The sequence below is a fragment of the Sus scrofa genome, chromosome 18 (assembly GCF_000003025.6).
Source record: "Sus scrofa isolate TJ Tabasco breed Duroc chromosome 18, Sscrofa11.1, whole genome shotgun sequence".
NCBI lineage: Eukaryota > Metazoa > Chordata > Mammalia > Artiodactyla > Suidae > Sus > Sus scrofa.
The window spans coordinates 25279867-25295075 of NC_010460.4; the positions used below are offsets into that span (position 1 = coordinate 25279867).

General features: G+C 37.3%; 1 long non-coding RNA gene across 2 annotated transcripts in view; it reads left to right on the forward strand.

The window, feature by feature from the left end:
* Positions 983-15209, forward strand: part of LOC100514329 — a 243374-nt gene continuing 229147 nt past the window's right edge. For both annotated transcript variants that reach the window (XR_002340407.1, XR_002340408.1), the window contains exon 1: positions 983-1217. This is a non-coding gene — a long non-coding RNA (uncharacterized LOC100514329). The remainder of the gene's footprint in view (positions 1218-15209) is intronic.

Consider the following 15209-nt stretch of genomic DNA (forward strand, 5'->3'; position numbering starts at 1 on the left):
GGTACCTTCATACCTTCTTTCTCTGTCATTTTGGGCTGAATCTGTGGAGTGTGAAGGACCTTGAGGGCCTTTATTCAGAGCTAAGTAGTAGTATTCCTTCCTTTTAGGTTTCTGAACTGTAGGACTATGAGATCGATTCTGCAGGAAAGCACAGGCCTTGAGAAATCAGCCTTGGCTTCAGGCTACATCGGCTACAAGAATTGGTTTTGTTAATGGGCTGAAAATACTGTGATAGAATCCTCTTTCCTCCTTCAGATCTGTGATGTCTGTAGATCCTAGCTCATTCGATTCATTGTAGCCTGGAATAATCCTCCTCCTCCAGGTTTTCTTCTCTCATGGGTTTATTAACACCTGTTAACATCGTGCTTTTATTGTGGGACAGAGATGGACAATGAGAGCCCTATAGGATTAAAAAACATAAGAAATTCAAATTGCCTCTTCCATCTCCACTAGATGTTCCATGATCTTCTGTCTTCGGCACTTTAATGGAGTGGGGACTGATTATTTACACCTTAATGTGACTGAGTTTCATAGACAAGCCCAGGCTTGCTAGGCCAGTAGCCAGCTTGCTCCCAAGGGAGCCTCATGCTGAAGGAATATGTGTAACTGAAATCCCAGGCTGCAGATTTCAAGAGTGCTAGCTCCAATTTTTTTAAAATTGCATAGATATAATAATTTGTACATGGGATAAATAGATTTGTGAGCTACCCTAGAAGTTTTACCATCATAGGTAACATGTTGGAGAAGACTCTATTTCTAGTTCAAGAGATTTCTTTACAAACTGAATGGATAGTGCATTTTTTTCAACTGCTTTTTCTGAGTCTGTTGAGATGATCATATATTTTTTCTTTGTTGGTTGTTGATATGGGGAATAATACCAATGGATTTTTGAATGTTAAATCAACCTTGCGTTTCTGGGATACACCCCACTTGATCATTGTGCAATATCCTCATTTTATGTTGTATTTAATGTGTTATTCTTTTGCTGAGGACTTTTGCAGCTATGTCCATGAGGGATATATGTTTGTGATTTCATTTCTGTTATGTTCTTGTCTAGTTTTGGTATCAGAGTAATGTTGGCCTCATTTAAGAGTTGGGAATTATTCACTCCTTATCAATTTTCTGGAAGAGTTTGTGTACAATGGTAATTCTTCTCTCAACGTTAGGGAAAATTCACCAGTGAAGCCATCCGTGCCTGGCGTTTTCTTTTGCGGAAGGTTAGTAACAACAAACTCAGTTTCTTTTGTAGCCATGGGGATGTTATTCAGGCTATTTAAGCTTATTTTTGAGTGATCTTTACTACTTTGTGTCTTTCAAACTATCAGTCTAGGTTGTTGCATTTATTGACCTAAACTTGTCTATGATATTTCCTTATTATCCTTTTAATATCTTTAGAATATGTAGTGATATCTCTTCTCTCCTTCTTAATTTGGTAATTTGTGTTATCTCACTTTTTTCCCTTTGTAAGTCTGGCTAGAAGTTTATCAATTTATCGATGTTCTCAAAAAGCCAACTTTTGATTTCATGGATTTTCCTCTATTATTTTTGTTCCCAATATTGTTAATATCCACACTGGCATTCATTACTTCCTTCCATCCGCTCACTCTATGTTTTACTTGCTCCTCATTTCTAGTTTTTTTAAATTGGAAGCTGAGGTCATTAAGACATTTTCTCTCTTCTAACACAGGCATTTAGTACTACATGTTTTCTTCTAGGTGCTAATTTAGAGGATGCCCACAAATGTTTCTATGTTTTATTTTCATTTTAATCAGATCAAAATTTCTAATTTCTCTTTTGATTTCTTGTAGCCCATAGGTTACATAGAGATGTGACATTTAGTTTTCAAATATTTGGAGATTTTTCCAAATAATTCTGTTACTGAATACTAATTTTCTGCTATTGTGGTCAGGAAATATACTTGTATGACTTGAGTTTTTTAAATTTATTGAAATACTAATCACTAATTTCTGTTATTGGTTACTGATTTCCTGCTACTGTGTTCAGAAAACATGCATGTATGATTTGATTTTTTTGAATTTAGTGAAATATTTTGTGACCTAGAATATAGTCTACCTTGGAAGTGTAATGTGTTCATAAATATAAGAATATGTGTTCTGTTGTTGGGTATAATGTTCTATAAATGTCACTTATGCCAGTTGGTTAATAATGATGTTCAAATTTCCTATATCCTTACTGATCTTTTCTCTACTTGTTTTTGTCCTTGTGGCTTTGTCTGTTTCTCATTGTAGTTTTGTCAGTTTCCATTTTATGTAGTTTGAAGTTCTCCTATTATGTGTATGAATGTTTAGGATTATTATGTGATTTTGATGAATTGACCTATTTATCATTAGGAAATGACCTTCTTTATATCTGGTAGTATTCTGTGCTCTGAAATCTACTTTTGCTGACATTTACATAATGATTTAAGTTTTCTTTTGACTGGCATTAGTATTGTGCATATTTTACCATCCTCATTCCTGTAAACTATTTGTGTCTTTATATTTGAAGTGCATTTCTTAGAGTTGGCATATTTTTGTGTTTTGTTTATAGATCCAGTTGGAAAACCTCTGCCTATTAACTGGGGTATTTAGACCATTTACCTATTTTGTGTTTGTTAATATGGGTTGGTTTAAATCTATCATTTTGCTACTTGTTTTCTATTTCTTCTATCAGTTCTTTCTTCATTTTTTTTTTTTTTTATTTTTCTGGCTTCTTTGGGATTAACTTTTTTGAGAATGCTTTTTTGATTTAATGTTAATTCATTTTTGGCTAAACGGTGGTAAGTCTTTTGTTATTTTAGGGGATGCATTAAATATTGTAGTATATATCTTTAGCTCATTACACTCTACCTTCAAATGATATTATACCATTTAATCAACATTATAGGAACATTATAATATCTGCTTCCATTTCTTCTGTGCCAGCCTTTGAACTAACATTGACATATGTTTTACTTTTACATGTGTTATAAACCCCATGATACATGGTTTCTACTTTAGTTGAAACAATTAACATCTTTTAAGAACTTTACATAATAGCACAAAGCTCCTTCATGTTTTACCTTTTTGGTTATATGTTTTCTGGTGCTCTGCATTCCTTGTGTAGATCAGGTTTCCTTCTGGCATCATTTTGTTCTGCCTGAAGATGTGTCTTATAGTGCAGGTATGTTTATGATGAATTCCTTCAACTCTCAGATATCTGAAAGTCTTTATTTTGCCTTTGGTCTTGAAAGGTGTGTTCTAAATTGCGATTTTTCTTTCAGTAGAATAGAGATATCGCTCTGCTTCTCACTTGCGTTGTTTCTGGTGTGGTGAGAAATTTGCTGTGATTCCTATCTCTGTTCCTGTTACATAGTCATTTTTTTTCTGACTAAAGAGTTTTTTGGTTTGTTTTTCACAGATTTTGAGACATTTAATTACAGTGTGCGTTGAGGTAGTTTTCTTCATGAATCTCATACCTCAAACTTATTGAATTCTTCAACCTATGCAATTATAATTGTCATCAAATTGGGAATATTTTTAGACATTATTTCTTCAAAGATTATTCAGTACCATCCTCCAGCTCCTTTCCAATGTGACTCCAATTACATGTACATTAGCCTGCTTAAAGTTGTTTCACAGCTCACTGATGCTTTTTCACTTCTTTTTTGATTCTCTTTGCTCTATGTATTAATTTCTGATACTTTCTGTTACCATGCCTTCAGTATATTACTTTTTCTTTTTGCAATTGGTTCCATCTAGTGCTTTTATTTTAATATCTAGGCATTTTATTAGAATCTTTAAAATTTAAAAATATTTCCCAAGTATCTGCATACCCTTTTGACTACATCAAAGATGATTTAATTGTTTTAGTATTCAAGTTTTGATTCTATTATCCACTCTTTCATTCAGAATTAGAACAAAATGAGAAAACAAAGATAAAAATAATTTTCACTGTATTGTGCAATAAAAATTGTTTATAACGAGACCCCATCATGGCTAAAATAAGCTGAAATATCTTTTGAGGCATCGAAAACATGTTAGACCATTTTACCAGGGTTTTATAGTTCCAAATTATCTTGCATTTTAATACATAGCTCTTGTTTTATGTATATGGTAACATTCACTTAAAGGGAATATATCATTTTTCAGCTATTTAGGATAAAGTCCAGGAGTGATTGTCTTTAGGGTCTTAATCATTTTATACTCCTTTCTTTTTTTTTTCTTTTTTTCTTTTCTATGGCCGCACCTGTAGCATATAGAAGTTCCAGGCTAGAAGTTGAGCTGGAGCTGTAGCTGAGACCTACACCATAGCCACAGCAACATTAAGATCCGAGCCACCACTGTTATCTATGCTGCAGCTTATAGCAATGCTGGATTCTTAACCATCAGGTGAGGCCAGGGATCAAACCTGCATCCTCATGGAGGATGGGTCCTTAACCCACTGAGTCATACGGGGAACTCCTATGCTCTTTTTTGGGTCCTTAACCCACTAAGGCACACTCTTCAAATAAGATAATTTTCTCTTTACTCTGTATCTCCTGGGTGGTGTTTATTAGCATCGATGGTGAAAACAAAGATCAGAGTATTGAGTTTTAAATTTCTAATTTCTTACCTTTTCTCTTTCTTAAACATTTTTGCTAGAGTATATTTTTAATGCACTACTTTTTCTAAATGTTTTTCTAAAATATTAATAAATTATGTGCTTCAATGTTAATATCAGTATGCAAAGAGATTGTTTGTATTTGGAAACTACAAAGTAGCTCATTAAATGGTATTCATTTTTATAAGGTTTTATGTATGCTTGAATATATGAAAATTATGTATACATAAGCAACAGTGACTGAATAGGAGTAGATACATAAAACCCTAGTGCACATTAATTTTTGCCTGTGTTTTTAATGGCAAGATAATGTCTCTCCTCAGAAAAAATAGCTGTAGCAACAACCTAAGTAGTTAAGAAGAGATGCAGAGAAATGGGTAACATTAATATCTGAAACAACAAAATAACACTCAAAATATAAAACAGATGTTTAGGTGGCTTCTACATAGGTCAGGGATGAGCAATCCATAGCCACTTTTTGCAGAGAGATGGCTGTTGATTAAATTTCAAGGTGAGTATTTAGAGAACTGTCTTCTCCATGTTGCTACTTCTCAAATATGCCCAAAGATTAATGTTCATCACTAAACAATGACAACTTTCTCACTGATGCTGTTCCATTCTTTTTGAAACTAATAATCTAAATTGTAAAATAGGTATATTGTTCCCCTGTTGAATTCTACAAGGCTATATTCACTTTTGATAAATGAAAAGAAATTGATCATCTTAACATTTTAATTTATTTGTAAATTAGTTTTTATGCAAAAATGGTTGTCTGCTATTGACTCGGATGATTTTACTTATACCACAAATGTCATCTAATCATCTCAAACCTAATTAGATAGTGGTACCCTTTAACCGACATTTGCATTTTTAAAGAAGGTATATTTCAATTTCTGTTTGAAAGAATTATTTTCAGTGAAATGAAATTTGGCTTTAAAAAAAATCCTTTAGAAAATGGAAAATTATTTGGGGACAAGGAGACCACTGGGAGATCTACCACCCTTACCAGGCATTAGCTCATTTAAGACCCTTAAATATGCAGATTCCTTCCTTGTTCCCTTCTGAATCGAATCTACTCTCTTAAAGCCTCCAATTCACTCTTTCTAAGTTCTTATGCCAGAACTCCACCAAAGAAGTGGAAGAACTATGCAGGCAGTGGTGGCTTTAGTCATTCAGTGCCATTTTTTCATTCAGTTATAAGACTATATGGTAAATTGGATGTCAAGACTAAACTTAATGAGGTACAGAAGGACACTTACAAGATTGCAAAACAATGTAGAAACTGCTCTATGGCTTAATTTACTCTCTAGCTTGTTTTGATTTCATTCCAAAAGTGTTATCAAGGAGTGCTATTCTGAGTATAATAAGCAATTCCAAACAAACGTAAGCCATGATTTCTGTCCTCAAGGAGTTTATAGTTTATTTGATGAAACAAGACATGTCTAGCTTTCCATAATATTGAAAATTCAAATTTCGGTATAAATTCTTGATCAAGACTCTAGAAAAATTCTTGGATAAGATTTGTCTTCTTTTCATCCTTTGTGTAAACAACACTTCTTTGATGCTTTCTGCAGACAAAAACAAACAAACAAACAAACAAACCAACAAAAAACCCAACAAGCAAGCAAACATCAAACACTTGTGCAGCAGTTTTCTTTGGACAGTAAACAGCATGAGTAGTAGAGGAAGTCAAGGCTATTGTAATTATTGTGTGTTTTGAAAGGAAGAACTTTGGACTCAGTCAGGGGTATCAATGAACCATGATGGTGGCTGGCAAATATCAAAGGTTTCTGCAGACTAACATAGAGGCTATTGTGTAGTGAGTAAGATGTTTAGCAGAGCAAGTCAGCTCAGACATGTGCATCTTCCATGACCTTTGAGACCTAGGGAGAGATAAGTATCTTGGAAGTACTATATAGAAAACAACACCTAACCCCAACGTTATAACTCTTAAGTAAAAATACTTCTTTCTGTAGAAAGAAGAGCAATCTATGACAAAATCGTTATACTAGGCTACAAGCTTGGGACCTATTTTCTAGGTTCCAAACTCTGAAACATATTCTAGGATGAGCAAGTGGAACTGCTTGACTTAATGCACTGCTAAAAACTATGTTGTATTTTTAGAGATTATTTGCTATCATATTAGGAGAAAAAACTCTTGAACTCTGGCTGGAGAATAGTGTAGAATTGAAAGAAGTGGCAGTGCTTGCTGGGAATGGTTGGGGAGTTCGCTTCTTGTAGTTTCATGTTTTAAACATTGATAAGATTTCTATCTCTATACATGGGAACTTCCGGCAATTAGACCGTAAATTCGGAAGCATGGAGAAAGATGAGCAAGTTCATGGCAATTCCTAACTATAGTTCAAATGGAGGAGGAAAATGACTCCAGATGATTACTGTCTGTAAGTGATACTCCAGAAATTGGTATCTGCTACAGTGATTCTCAGTCTACGTTGCAAAGAATCTCAGGGCTCTGAGAAGGGATATTAGGTGCTTCCTGGTTGTGGTGGTTGGCAGTAGAAAGGGATTCAGTCCCTCTGATTTCACACTCATTAGGAGGCTATACCTTTCTATGTTTCACAGAATCTATGGGGATTCTGTGAAAGCTTTCATGTCAAAAATAGTTTTTGGCCTTTCCTGCAGTAAATCTGAGAATTGTTCTTTCAGAGTTAGAGAACCAAAATAAGCACTTGAGCTAATTCCTAATTAATAGAATTATTAGAAACCCTGAAGCTCTTTTGCATTATCCAGTAGTGACTGACACAAAAGAAGACAAGAAGTATGTAGATAACTAACTATATTTTGAATTGAAAGTTAAAGGAAATCACTCCATTATGCTGTGAATTCAAGATAATTCTTGAATACCGGGTACATAATTTTTGAATCTCAGGATTGAACTTTACCAGTCGGTGAGGATGACAAGGATAAAATCGCCTCTATTTACTGTTGGCTTTTACTAATTTAGGGGACGTCAAAATATTTCTGGGTCACGCATTGGTCATTTTCTAGTTGCTCATGTGAAAAGCTATGTGAACAACCTGAAGATTCTTGGTCTGCTTGAAGTGCCTGATTGGGGATATGTTGATGACAAAAGGAGGGAGACTACATCCAGAGAGGATATCAAATGCCTGACAGTCTCACTTGAGGTCTGTTTAAATGGGGAAGGTGCAAAACACAGTGTTACTCAGTCGCAGGCATCGTGTAAGGGCCACACTCCCTAGAGTGCCACTCCACGATGAGGTAAAGGCTTGCATGGGAATGCAAATCAACTCACTAGGCCCTCCAGTGAGCAAATCTCAGTGTAGAAAAAACGTCGTCAGTGGACCTAGATAGTGTGCTTAGTGATTGCAGTATACTGAATATTATGTCTCCTCAAAAGTTATGTGTTGAAATCCTAAATCCCAAGGAGATGATATTAGGAGGTGGCACCTTTGGGATGATGAGAGAAGCGTCCTCATGAACGGACTGAGTGCTCTTACGAAAGAGCCTCCCCCTGCCCCACCAAAACTCCTTTGCCCCTTTAGCTATGTGAGGTTACCGCAAAAAGAGAGCTGTCTAGACATGGGCTCTCACAGGACATTGAATCTTCCCCATCTTGATCAACTTCCAGGCTCTAGAATTGTGAGAAATAAATTTCTGTTTATAAGCTACTCCGTCTATGGCATTTTGCTCTAGCAGCTGTGAGGGAAGAAGAAGTTTTCTTCTACTCTTCTAGGTTCTTCTGGCTAGCCTAAAAATTAAATTGGCATGAGACAGATTTATAGGAGAAAATCGAACAAGCAATAACGCATACATGAGAGAAACCCAGGAAAACTGACTAATTCAGAAAAATGGCTGAAACCATCACCATAAATACCATCTTCACCTGTAGACAAAAGCTGTTGAGGGTAGTGGTTTGGGACCTCAAAGGGGAGGAAGCCAGTTGACATTGAGAAAGAGCAAATGTTTGGTAAATAAAGGTTTGCTAGGCTCTGCAGAGACAGTGAGATACAGAGAGGAATGTTAACAAACAGATTTTGCTAGGCTTCTTCCTGTCTACAAGGGCGAGGCTCCTGTCCTGGAACAGACCCTCTACATCCTTCAGACAATGAGGAGGAAGCTCAAAGTTTCTTTCTGAACTTTTTGGGCCTAAGTTATTTTCAGCTCAAAATAATTTGTATGTCAAAGAGATGTTTTGGGGGTAGCAAAATTTTGCTCTGTACAGTCCAAACCAATTAAGTCAGTGACACCAATGATTTACACTGTGACACAAGCTCCTTATCTCATTACACACAGCTAAGGAAAGAGTTCACAGACAAGAAGCTGCTCTACAAACTGGACTTTGAATAGCGCTAATGTGAACAATCCTATAGAAACTAACTCTTACTCTTACTGAGTTATCCACAGATCTAGATACTAAGACTTCAGACAATGACTTTATCAGCAATATTGAAGAAGGGTTTCTTCTCCATAAGTATCGTGAAGGTAGAAGCTTTAGAAAACAAATCACATCATGATGGCAGAGGTGACATATAATTGGATAAATATGCCTGGTATGACTCAGAGCCTACTTAACTGTCAAGTACCTGCTAACACAGGAGAGAGTATGACAACACGAAGATGATAAAGTGCTGGACATCATACTCTGTATCTGTGTTAAAGTGTTAGAGATTCGGAATTTAATTAGGGGACTCTGTGAAGGGAGATTACACGGCATGACAGTTTATATGTGTGAGTGTGGTGCCATACTGCGTAGGACAGAAAACCTGTGACCACACTTCCTAGCTGTGAAAATACACAAAATTAATGTGCATTACCTCATGTTAACAGTGACATGTGAACAATCTCACTAAGTTCAGTTTCATTATCTATAAAACAGGAGTAGTGATAATCACACCTACCAAATAGAGTTGTAGCGAGGATTGAATAAAATATTCATGTAGAGTACTCAGCGTATAGCATGCTCAGTACAGGTTAGCTGTCGTAATTTTTTTGTATCCAACTAAAGTACTCTCTATAGTACTTGACCAATCACTAAAATAAATCATAGATAGTCTTAAGTATTATTAAATGAGCTGGAAGAAAATATATGCTATAGGATGAAAGGATCTCCCAAGCCTCAAATTTTATGTCATGAAAGGATGTACATTTATTAAAGGAGACAAAATTCTGTACCTAGCTTTGGTAAGCTGAAAACAGCAGAGAAGCAAACCAATGTGTTTCAGACTCAGTGAATCCTGAAGATTTCCAGAAACAAATATGGGTTCTTCCTCTAAAATTTTCTACTTGACTGTAGTTGGAGTCACCTGGTAAAAATCATTTATAGGTAACTCATCTAAATCCACTCCTGGATGTTTTCATAAAGGCTGTAATTTGGGGAGTTTCTGTCTTGGCGCAGTGGAAACAAACCCGACTAAGAACCATGTGGTTGTGGGTTCGATCCCTGGCCTCACTCAGTGAGTTAAGAATCTGGCATTGCCGTGAGTTGTGGTGTAGGTCGCAGATACTGCTCGGATCCTCTGTTGCTGTGGCTGTGGTGTAGGCTGGCAGCTGTAGCTCCGATTTGACCCCTAGCCTCCATATGCCACAGGTGCAGCCCTAAAAAGCCAAAAAAAAAAAAAATTAAAGTTTGCAATCTTGACAGCCTTTGAGAAAATAGTCTATTTATGTGTAATAACAATTTCTTCTGTATCAGAAGAGATCCATACTTTAGATGCTAGCAAAACAGTACCACTGTCTCTATCAAGACAAAAAATGTATAAAGTCAAGAGGCTATACCATGGAAAAAGTGTCCTTAAACCTGCATCCCGTGACATCAGAGCCAGGCTTGGTGATTCTGGGAGGATACATATTCAAGGGCTTAGCATGAGATGAATAATTGCTGAACCATTACAGAGGAAAATACCCACAACATTAACATTTGCTTGGTTTCATTGGGAGGAGTCTAATTGGGACCAGCCTTAGGAAAATACAACAGGTGCATTAAAGTCCTGACTGCCACACCTTCACCCACAGAAAAAATAATGGTGCCCTCTTCACACCATTCAGGTGCTCCCAAGACTAGGTCTGGTGAAAAAAGAATAGGGATCAAAGGGATCAGCTCTTGGGGAAAGCACTTGAAAACCAGGGTGTCAGCAACATCCAAATGTTCACCTGGATCCAAGCACTGGCCATGTCCTGCTACTGAGAGAGGGGCAGACTGCTATAGATTGGAGAGGGTATCATTGCCTATCAACATCTGTCCACCACTACCTTTCTATTGTGACTTACCGTGGGACCACCGTCCCTCCAATTAGGCTTTTTACACTGCTTATTCTACTAAAATTTCACTTTAGTCTTACTAGTGCTCTTAAAAAGGCATTGCATGGGGAGAATGCTCAGGAAGGTTCACTCTCTCATTTTATTCCAGACTCTGCCTACGTGTCACCTCGTTGAGGACTTCCCTGGCCACCCTCAACTCGTCACTCACTCTAAATCCTTTTCCAACTTTCTGTTTCCTCTTAAAATTTTATTCATGCCCTGTGTTATTTATTGGTTTATCCATACAACTCAAGTCGGCTCCTAAAAATATACCAGTTCTACAAAACAAAGAGTTATGATTTCAAGATCCAGTGCTTTAACAGAGAACTATATCCAGTCTCTTGGGATAGTTCATGATGGCAGATAATAAAAGAAAGGGAATGTATGTTTTTGTATGGCTGGGTCACTTCGCTGTATAGCAGAAATTGGCACACCATTGTAAAATCAACTATAATTTAAAAAAAGATCCAGTGCTTTAAAATCATCTATGAACTTGGTTTCTTCTTCAGATTTGTTTCTTCTCTGAACCGTATCACTTCCTCAAATATATTGCTATGACTAGTCCTCTACCATCCCTTGTAGCAGATGTCATGCTATAAATTGGGTCAGAGGAAGCTTGGAAGGGAGACTATGTGAGTTTCTGTGTCAAGCTCCATAGCTGCTCTTAGTGTTTAAGGGTTTAAAGTTTCTACCACCATTTATAAAGAGCTATTATATCCAGTTACATAATATTTAGAGTCATGTCTATTCTGAATCCAGTTCTATAACTATTGACAGAGTAAAGGATGTGCAAGTATTGGGCTGGGAGCTGGCTGCTTTCTTCAGTTAAAATTGTCCAAATGGCACTTCCTGATGAGTCATGGAGAGTCTATGGCAGGGTGCTCACATGTCATTACCAAGGTTACTGAAGCATTCTGCCCTCTGAGCATATTTTCAGCCAGGCTGGTTCTATAAAGAAATGGATAAGGCAGCTATTCTGCTTAATTTGACGGCCCTCAAAACAAAAAGCTAGTCTGAATATAATTTTATTCATATTCACTTGATCTGAAATTCCTACCATAGTTGCTTTCTAGAGATGCACATCTTCTAAATAAATAAAGATTTTTTTTTCTCTAAACACTAGAGTTATAAATTAGCCAGCTGACACATTGGCAAGGGTTAGTCACCTGATCAATATTTCATCACATCTTTCTTCAAGTAAGGGAGCTCAGGTATCTGACATGTGAATGAAGAGTGGCAGTTGATTATGAGAATTAAATAAGATATTATATAGAGAGCACTCAGCATGAAGAAAATGCTGAAAAAATAGTAGCTCTCAGCAGAGAAAAAAATGAGATAGAATAAATTATTATTAGGTTTCTAAGGCAGGTTAAGAAGCTCTTTATGATACTGTTCCTCAAACTACATCATTGTTATGAGAACCAGAAACCTTGCTGCCACACATGCTCCTGCAGTCCCAAGATCTCTTAAAAAGGAAACTTCAGGTAGTTTTCTCTTTATCACTTTTAATCCTAAACCATTCCCCCGGAGATGTAAATGATTAATATCAACTCAGTCTTCAATGTGGAGAAGAGAACACAAAAACACCAGGTAACTTAGAGTAGACAGGTGTGCAGCGATGAAAGCAATGCCGATGTCTTTTCACCTCCGTCTAAAACAGACTTTGTTTCCCTTTCCTTTTGACTTGGCCTCACATTCTTCAGTCATTGAGGACCCTACACACTAACTCCGTAAACTCTAGATTTCCTGATGGTAGCATTTCCTCAAATGCTTGCCAATTGAAGACTCCAATTTACTTATTTCTGGATACCCCTCATTAGCAGTATCATTTCCCCCCATGCTACCTATTTTCTTAAGTGAAGACGCAGGAGAACGAGTAAAGCAAATGCTTGAACAATCTCTCTGCTGATTTCTGAAATATCAAGAGGGGACTTAATTTTTCTTTTGGCTTTTGCAGACATGGGGCAACAACACTGATCCACAGGTTCTAACCATTATGCAGCTGTGACATTGATGCCCAGTGGTCTCCCATCATGTAGACTTTGGGATCAAGAGGGTTAACAAACATATACCATTCGTAAGACTCAGATTAGAGAAGGAAAAATAGTCTCATTTCCTAGGAGAGGCAAGATCCACCTTCCTGTGGAAAATCACCTTGTCAGACTTCCTTCATCAAACTTACTGGTGCCACATGCTCATTAGAGTTCTGGCCAGGAGTTAGAAGCCAGGTTCTTTTCATCTCAAGCTCTTCTTTCTGGGCCGTCACTCAGCTTTTAGGTTTTAGTTTCCTCAGCTGTAAAGTGAGTATGATCTCTACACTAGCTACTTTACCAATTGTTATTAAAATCAACTAAGAAAACATTTGACTTTTTATTCAAGGAATAAGGTGTAACATTATGGGATGAGGTGTGTCAGATAACCTTCTGGGCACTGAGGGTACAACAATGAATTAGACATAGTCCCGTCCTTCGGTTGGGAGTTAGACAGATAGGCAGATGACTGCTCATCATAGTAAGTACTATACAGAGATACAACAGAAACCCATTTACCCACTGGATTTAGATGGATAGAAGATTGGTTATCAAAAAAGTGAATTTACGTAGAATATCGTATGACTGATACACATAAATTTAACATACCCACATAAATATACATTTATTAGTCAATCTTTTAGTATTCCATGTAATTCCTTTGAGTAGGGCTCTACCCATTGGAGTTCTGACTTCCCTTTCTTCCATAAACCATACCCTATAAGATATTCTGTACCACCCCCCATAATTACAATTTTCTTAAAGCAGAACGAGATCTTAAAGTCGCTTGGAAAACAAACTTGTAAAGAAATTTATTGAATTCTGTCCTATATAAATGATCTTTTCCCTTAAACTTTTAATATTGTCTAACCCATATCTCATTCAATAGAAATTTTTCTTAGAGGCTTGCCCACAAGGTCACTTGGTCTTCATTTCACTCATATTTTGTGGGCTTACACATTAAATAAATAATGAAAGTATTGAATGCAAATGGCATGAAGAGTGGAACAAATCAACTGTCCCTTGGTAAGCGCAGAATTCCCTGGCAAGGACAGAAGGACATAGGTGCACTGGAGAGAGATTACCCATCGGGAGTTTTTTCTTTTCCTTTTGCTGCACCAGTGCCACGCGGAAGTTCCTGAGCCAGGGATTGAACTTCAGGAGCTTTGAGCAGATGTGGATATCAGTCTATGTGCTTTCCGCAGGGAGTGTAAAGGGTGTTGGTGAATTCAGGATGCTGCATTTGTTCAGTAAAGATTGACTAAAAGACCTTTTTACCTTGTGTACAAAGTGCTTTGAGAGCAGAGTGCAGTCACTGAATATTTCTGCTTGGATTTGGACTGAGATAGACGCCACTAAGACCATGTCATTTGCAGCCAGATCTTAAATGAGTTCAACAAGTTAAAGAAAGAACTCAGTTGCATTGGCAAAAGGCAGGAGGGTTATCACAGTGAGGAAACAGTATGTGGAAAGCAAGGAGGCGACTATGACTAATTCATTGTTGTACCCTCAGTGCCCAGAAGATTATCTGACACACCTCATGGAAATACGTTTCAGACACACTTTCCTAATGATCACCTGGGAAATGTGGCCAAAGAACCAGGTGCCTGAAATAAAGACTGATGGATATGATTTTAAGCACTATGTTCTGTTTTTTCAGTGAGTCTATTCTCCCTGAGACATCTGAGCTCTCTGAGCTCTCTGAGCATTCAGCTCATTTTCAGGTCACCTAGCTAAAATTTCTGAACAGGTCCATCTACTAACCCTCCTTCCATTGATGGGAAAGGAGGGAGGTCCAGAAGAACATCAGTAGAGGCACATTCCTAGCCTGTAGGACCAGGCAGACTTCATCACTGGTAGACTGAGAAGATTAAAGGTAGATTTGTACCCAAGGAAAGTGCAAGCTTCCACCAGTCACCCTGCCAAGAAGTTATGATTACAAAGAAGGTGTTGCATGCTACCTTGTAATGTTAGAAGGTTGACCTTTACCCACCAAGCTTTCCTTTAGGGATCAGTCATTACCCAACTCAAATGTTTATCCGTTTCCAATATGGGCTCAAATGCCGCTTATCCATAGACCGTGTTTCCTGAACTCTATCCCGCTGTCCCTTGGTCTGATAACATTACCTATCCCTTTGACCTCCCATGCATTTTTCTTGAACCTCTGTTATTAGAACACCTACTTCATTCTGCCTTGAGCCAGGGGCTGCTGGATATATATCTATATCTGTTCGGAAAGTATGAACTTCCTGGATCCTGGATCTTTACTTTCAAGATAAAGTATTTCCCCCAAGGCATCTTCCACGCTGTAGTCAGTAG